We start from the raw sequence: 8198 nt of genomic DNA on the forward strand, positions 1-8198 counted from the left end.
AATTTTCTGATATTTCCTATACTATATGCCTATTAGTTTTTCAATACGTACCTGTCAAATGAATCAGGAAACAATGACCTAAAACTCTTTCTGCTAGGGTATGAAATCTGATACGCTGACGTAACCTGACCTTCGGGCTCCAGTCCGGCCTGCCTCCCCAAACTCCCAGCTCAGGTGCTCCTCCTCACTGGGACCAAGGGCTACAGCCACATTGGGTGGGTCAGACCCCAGGGCACACCTTGATCATCCAAGACTGCACGCACCTCCTCGCCTCCTCCAACTCAGCACGCACTCTGAGGCCGCATCCGTCAGTTGATGCCAAACTTCCAGAAGAGTAAAGAGATTATTTACACAAGGGTAAGCTGCGTTCAATGGAAACCCCACAGGACACTGCAGTAGCCCAGGGACAGGATAGCAGAGCTATTCCCTTCTCCTGGGCCTGAAGGGGTAAAAGAAGGGAGAGGTGACTGGAACCAGAAAGGAAGGTAGAGACAGTTGCCTTAAAAGGAGTGGTGACCTTCAGCCTAGGAGATAGCAGGCCCCAGTCAACTCTGCCAGAAGAATGCCAAAAAGTGGATCAAACCATAAAGACTTTACTCCCTCCTTCCCACTGGCCTCCTGCTGGGACTCAGCGTTGGCTACTGGGAGAAGAGGTGAGGGGGCCAGGCGGCCCGTGGATGCAGTCCACGCAGTGAGCCTTGTGAAGGGAGGGGGGTGGGGAGAAAAGAGCAGGGAGGACACCTGGAAGGGCAAGCAGAAGAGAGCCAGTTCAAGGTCCAAGGGAAGACGCTCCTCCACAAAAAACGTCGTCACAGCCCATATTCTTCAAAACTCCTCAGGAACTTCCTAACTCCCGTCTCCTTGTGGCAGCAAAACATGGAAGGAAGAAGGGGGAAAGGAGAACAGAGTCGACTGTATGCCGTGGTCTCTGCTAAGTGTTGTACATGCCTCATCTCATTAATCTTTACAATCTGGGAAGGTAAGGAGCATTATCCCCATTTTGTAGCAGTGGAAACTGAGGCACAGAATTGATGAAACACCAAGCCCCAGGTCCCATTTCCAGGGTAGATTCGGATCTAGAACCCAAGTGCACCTGACTCTAAACAACACAACGTTTCCATCAAACCCTCCTGCCTTGCATAAGTCATCATTCTGTTATCTAGCCGTATCTTGTCCCTTCATGAGCATGAAGGCTCGGAGGGCACGGACGGTCTTCTATTTCTCTCACATATCCTCTTGCCCTGGCAATATGGATGAGATGCAAAAAAAAGTCCCACAAAAATAAATCACGGAATAAATAAAATCACTGAATCTTTGAAATCCCCACAATCCTATTTTTCCTCAGTTTAAAAATAACCTGTTTTGCCATATATTCAGAAGCTTCTCTTCCCTCTTTAAACAGACACGTTTTTGGTTTTTTTTTTTTTTTTTAACACACGTCTCATATTGGGATTCACAACTCATCACTCCCACAAGAAATACCCCCAGGCTCCTTGTCTATTCAGGCAAGCACTTGGTAAATTTGGGAAACAGTTTAGATTAATTTCAGCTTGCCAAGTATGAGGATGCTGGGTAGCATTCTCTTCTACAAAGTTTTAAAAGAAATATTATGCTCATTTTCTTAAGCATATCCAACAAGATTATTTTAAAAATGGACTCTGGTTAAAGTCTTTATGACTAATAATGAACACAACAAAATGATTAATAATACAACTGTGGCAGCTCGGTACATCCAACACTACGTGTCTGTAACATGACATGGTGAATATTTCTAAAAGCCCCTGACATTTCATCATTAATTCCTTTTGTCTTCTCTTCGAGGTAGCAAAGGTGAGCTGGTGCGAGCTCTGTGTGGAGATGGAGGCCTGAGGCCCACAGAACTGGCAGCCTCCATTCCACACTCACCTCCGATGTTCATTTGATGGGAAGACAAGATGCCTTAGCAGAACCCAGCAGTAGTCAAAAGAAAGGATCTCCAGCTTTGCTTAGGAGGGTGCCCTCGGGTCTCCCCTTCATCTGTGCATTCGTTTGACATCTCCTTCCCAATGACCCTCACAGTTCCACAAGTACCTTCCTTTGTGCACGCTCATTTCATCTTCTTAACAACCCAGTAAGGTAGGCCTTGCGGTCCCTGTTTGACCACGGCTAGACAAGGAGAGGAGATGGGCCACAGGTTTCCCCAGCTAGAAAGGGTGGAAAAGAGGATGGAATCCATGTCTTCTGGATTCTAAGATCTTTTTTTGTATCTTGCAAATACCTGATTCCCGAATCTGTATTATGTGCTTCCTTATAGATTACCAGCTCTAGGGTTAAAATTAGTATCTTGGGGAGGGGAGTAGGGGCCAGGGTAGGGAGACAGTGAGAGGGCAGGCTCTGTTGGTGGTATGTTAGCGGGTCCCAACCCTCCCTGCTCCGGGGTCCCAATGGCAACAACACACTCCTTAATCTATGTGCTGACTCTAGGCCACTCCTCCATTCCCCATCTGCTGAATCTCTGTACCTTCGCATTGCCACCAGGGGCAAGGACTGTGGGGCCACTGACCCCAATCATGATGTGTTTTCCCAGAAATGATGAACTTCAGCCTTTGGTTATTCAAATTTACAGTATAAATTAGGAGTATTCTTGAAGGATACAAAGATCAAGATCAAGATAACAGAATTAATACTCAATGGCTTCCAAGAGCCAAACTGATAAATGAATTACTCCTGATTTTTGATTGGGTATAAAAAGTGAGCCGGTCTTGATTAGGCCCCCATTAACTGGTGGTGTCCAGAAGGCAACCAGCTAGTCCTGCAAATAGTCATTCACTGAACACCTGTGATTCTCTAGGTATTACCAACTAATATCCATCCAAGGAGGAAGGGATATATGATCAGAAGAAGCATGAAAAGATCTCTTCCCCCAGGAATTCCAGAAGGAAACACCCACAAAAAAGCACAGAGTTTAAGAAAAAATAGGGATATCAAATACTGCTTTGAAAAATTTCATGAAAGCTACAAATCCCTTCCCCAAGCTCAAGTCAAGAACTTAAGATGTAAGGTGGGGATTAAAAAAAAATTCAAAGGCGAAATGTAAAACCAGTATTTTAAAAGCACAACCAATATGATGTGCTATGACTTTTCATCTTTTCACTTTTATCCCACCGTTTTGTTGGCACATTGCCATGAAATCATAATAAAGTTAGTCGCTTCTAATAGGATTTACAGCTAAAAAAGTACTTCACGTGTGTGTCCAAATAAAATTCTCTTAATAACCTTGGAAAGACACAAAATAGGAACCTTGATTGTTATTTTAAAGACGAGAAACTGGGGCTCCAGAGAATGCAGGTGCGCAAACAGAGCTCCAGTGCTTGTAAGTGGCTGTGTCCAAGTTAAGTTCAAGGTCTTTAGGCATCCAGCCTAGAGTTTTAAACCTGGACAGGACCTTGGGTATCACCTCAACCAACAACCTGGAGTCTTCATTTTGCAGTGAAGAAACAGGTCTTAGAGAGATTGGATGGTTTGCTCAAAGTCACCCAGGTAGCAAATCACATGGAACAACTAGGTCACCAGATCCCTTGTCCATTTCTGACACTATGATCCAATGTGTACACCATTCATGACATCGCAGAAAGCACTTCCATATCTCACATTCCTAGACCATTTCTAACATCATTACTTTTACAGGATTCCTGCTCTAAGAACAAGTTATTTTTGAAATATTTCAAAATGCATATAAGGAACCTTTAAAAGAATTAAAGGACGGTAAGACTTTTGCACACACTGTAGAAGGAGCCCTCTGTTCAAAACGTAATTTACCAAAACTCAGCTTCACAGAGTGACAATCTAGAAAGCATCTTCCCAGCACTTGAGGCACAGGCGAGAAAGAGCTCAGAGAACCATCTCCGACCCAGGGGAAATAACCTCAGCATGCTAAAAGCAAACAAAACCTAACAACCTGAGCAAATTAATTTCTAATAAAGAGCTCTACTCAGATATGAAAAAAAAATTAAATTAAATGTTACATTACCCATATGGTCATGTTACAAAGCACAGCTCCTGGAGACAGCTGTCCTGGCCCTTGTGGAAGCTCAGAGCCACCCCACAAAGAAGGAAGGACAAAGTACACAGCTGGGATCACAATTACAGAGTTTCGGAGACTGCCAGAGAAGGGGTTTGGCAAGTGCAATCACATGGGGAGAAGCAGTTAAGTGTTTTACCACCAACACCATCAGGGCAAAGGCCATTCAAACCCAGGCCCCCTCTATTCCAGATGCATTTCTTTACTCATTCCATCAACACGTCCTTTCATTTACTGACTACTGGCTGTCTGCCATACACTGTTCAGTTCTGGGGTTCCAGCTTTTGTCCTAGTGGAGGAAGGCAGACAATAACACAAGGAATAAGTATACAGTACGTCAGATGTTGGGAAATGCTCTGAAGGAAAATAAGGAAGGAAAGGGGAATGAGGAAGTGCTGGGAAGGGGTAGATTTTTTAAATGAGTAGTCAAAGGAGTGTCTTCATGGAGATTACGTGGCATAACTTACGAAGGTAAAGGTGCAGGCCATGCAGATAGTTATCTGGGGAAAGAACATTTCAGGCAGGAACAGCAAGCCCCAGATCCCTGAGGCAGAAAGGAGTATTTTCAAAGAGCAGTAACGGGGCTAGCATGGAACAGAAGGGAGGGGAAAGAGAAGTTAAAGGTTGAGGGCAAGATCTGGAGGCCTGAGCCAGACCCTGGAAGCAGAACCACAGGGTCTTTGCTCTTAAGGAGACAACAATCTAGCAGTAATTCTGCCCAGAAGGCTTGGTTTTTCAGAACTGGCTTCCTGGGTCACTAGCCATGAGACACTGGGAAAAATGAAACCTTTGTGAAGCTCCGTTTCCTCATTTACAAAATAAGAACAATAATAATCTCATCCATCTATCCCACTAATCCTACTCCCTAATCATCCCTTAAGATGATTTCAAAATGCTAGACTCCCATGTGTCATCTCTCTGCCTCCATGGAACAACCACATGGGTTTAGTATTTTTATCTCCACGTTACAGACAAAAAACAATACAGCGAGTTAAGCCTTGTTCAGAAAACAAAGGCAGTGTTACAAGCAGGATCTGAACGCAGGTCTCTGTGATTCCAAAGGCCACAGCGCAGAGTTGGCTTGTGCTATGGCCCCAGGAAATGGATGGCTAGAAGTGAAGAGCAGTATGGGAAGGCCACATGGCCTTGTGATGGCCGTGGCTGTCCTAATGACACGGTGTGTTTCACGGGACAGTGGAACAAAGTGCTCTCTCCCTCCATGAGAGCTGGGCAGTCCACATGGGGATGCTCCCCAACCCAACGGTGCCAAGATTATCCTTGTCTGGCTTCTCTTAGTAAGTCTGGGTTCTGAAAGCATGAACCTGCTGGGAAACTGAGGCAGCCATCTAGGTCATCAAGTCTCCCAGGCTTAGAGAGTCAAGCTTTAAGGAAAAAAAAAAAGAGAGAGAGACAGAAACAGAGAAAGAAAGACCTCAAACTTTCTGTAACTATCTTAGAATGACAGGCGACTCCTTCTCAAAAGGAAGGCTTCCTGCCTCCAGCCCACCTGGAGGCGAGGAAAGGAAATCAGTTATGCTGATCAGCACATGTTTATGGCACTAGACCTTGCTCCCAATAAATCAAGACTCAGTTTAACTCATCAGAAGTTAACATTTTCTGGTTGCTTTTCTCCCTGGACTGCCTCACACCATTTCTCTCCGATAGAATCTATATCCAGGTGAAGATCACTAGTGGACACTTCAACTCAAGCTGATTACTAGATCCTGACTGTGTTAGTATGTTGTCTGTGCTTAGGCATCTTTCCATCTTTCTTCTCAAGTGACTGCAAAACAATGCCAACGATAGTGTGATGAGGAGGAGGACAAAAACCACAGAGACCAATGAGGTGAAGTCTCATGTTGAATTCCTGGCTTTACTGTCTCTTCACCTCTCTGAGCCTAAATGTCTCATCTCTGAAATGTGAACATTAATATTTATCTTGTTGTATTATTATTAGAGAAAAAAAAGTATGTGAAGTCCCTGGTCCACATTACTTCCTCAGTAACTGAGAGCTATTATTCTCCATTAAAATAAAGGTAAATGAGGGGTGCCTGGGTGGCTCAGTTGGTTAAGTGTCTGCCTTCGGCTCAGGTCACGATCTCAGGGTCCTGGGATCTACTCCTGCATCAGGCTCCCTGCTCAACGGGGAGTCTGCTAATCCCTCTCCTTCTGCCCCTCCCCCCATTCATTTCTCTCATGCTCTCTCTAAAATAAATAAATAAAATCTTTATAAAATAAATAAATAAAACAAAATAAAATAAAGATAAATGAGATTTACACAGTTTTCCATCCAGAACTTCGTTTGATCCCTACAACAAACCCCCAGCTCGGAGTCCTTCCACTTCGTAGTTGCTCAGAAGCTAGAATCTAAAGCTAGGATAGAGTTTAGAAATAATCTATGCGTCTCATTTTACCAGGAGGGAAACTGAGGCTCAAAGAGAGGACATATTATAATATTATCTAAGCAATTACCTTCTATAATAATTCAGAAACCTCTTCCTGATGATGAACTCTGCCAAAGACAGCAGGCCATGGACGAATGCCCCCAGGATTCAACTGAGTTGTTGTGATACCCAGAATCATATCCAAAGGCTTTATTAAAACTCCATTTCACACGGGCCAGTGGAGGAAAGAAAGTGCCCTGTTCCTTGCATGCAAAAGGGCCCCTGTTTGCACTGGACTCTTGCTCAGGGAAATGAAGGCCAAACTCACCGGACGTCCTAATTGGCAGAAGTGGCTGGTGGGCAGAGTGCTGCGTCTGAACTCCAGCACTGTGACTTTCCACCTGCTTCTCCACTCACTCGTTATCCGAGGCGTCCAGGAGGCCTGGTCCACACTCAGTCTAACTGAACAGGGGCGCTTCTGCAGGACTGAATTGTCCGCTTTAACAAGGCTGGGCCAGCAGGGTCTGACTCACAGGGGCACTAACTCTCATCAGGACCCTGCAAGGGACGGGGCGTCTGTTCAGCAATCCTGGGGGAAGGCCCCCTGAAAAAAAGGTTCTGAGCCTTTTTGTCTCATTTTCCAGGAGCACACTGGCCGTGAAAAGTTAAGGATACAGGGCCCCAATTTTCAAGCACCTCCTGTTTCTAGGGAAAGAATGCTTAGACGAAATGTTAGAGAGGGTGGTTTGCCAGTTGAGGACGAGCCTTCAGGGTGTGGGACAGAAAGCACAGGGGTTCGGGCCTGGTCAGTGCCCATCTGCCCTGGGGACTCTGAGCAAGCTGCAACTTCCCTGAGCCCTCTAAGGGTCCCCACATTGTGACCTCCGGATTACCCGAGCACTTCCTCCGTGGCCCCTTCCTCCATAAAAAAATGTTAAAAATTCTATTTGATGACTACAAACTCATTAAAACATTTTTTGTGGGCTCCTAGAAGTACTGCGAGCCCCGAGGCACTGTGCTTGTGCTAAGGGCTGAGTTGGCCAGGTTTCTTAACCAAACAATGGAGCTGATGGTGCCTCCTCCCACCACGTTCTGAGCATTTGTGGTTTCACCTGGAATGCACTGGGCACCGTGCCTGGTGTCCAGCAGACACTCAGGGGCTCTTAGGATTATACTACTGCTACCACTCAGAAAATGTAACCTCGCCGTTCTTCAGAGAAAACAGGATTATGAGCCTTTTGGAAGAAGAGGAACGAGTTTGCTCCCTCTGTGACTTACTCATTTATCAACCCCTCAAAATCTCCCAAGAGCTGTTTGAGAACAGAGCCATCGCTTAACAGATGCACATACTGAATAATGACAATGAGCTTAAATGGAAACATTTTCCCACCAAAGAGAAACTTTACCCAAACTGTCCTTATTTGCTGTTAATTTTTTGTTAATATAAAAATAACAGAGTTTCTCAAAAAAAAAAATCAAGGTCCCAGGATCTATGGCGGAACCTGCAGCTGGGGCCATGGGGCTCTGGGAAGCCCACCTAACCTGGAGTGTCACCTGCAGCTTTGCAGGTCTGATGCATTCCCAATGGAGATGTGGCCACTCCTTCACCCTGTGAGTCCCAGCACCCTTTTTCTCCATCAGGGACCGATGTGAGGCTCACAGAATCACTGAGCCATTTCCCAATGTTTCCTGCAGAACTTTCTATTCCTTAAGAATGCTCTTTACAAAATAAGAGATGGACAGATGGAAGGAAA

The sequence above is a fragment of the Neomonachus schauinslandi genome, chromosome 4, assembly GCF_002201575.2.
Source record: "Neomonachus schauinslandi chromosome 4, ASM220157v2, whole genome shotgun sequence".
In the NCBI taxonomy this organism is placed as follows: domain Eukaryota; kingdom Metazoa; phylum Chordata; class Mammalia; order Carnivora; family Phocidae; genus Neomonachus; species Neomonachus schauinslandi.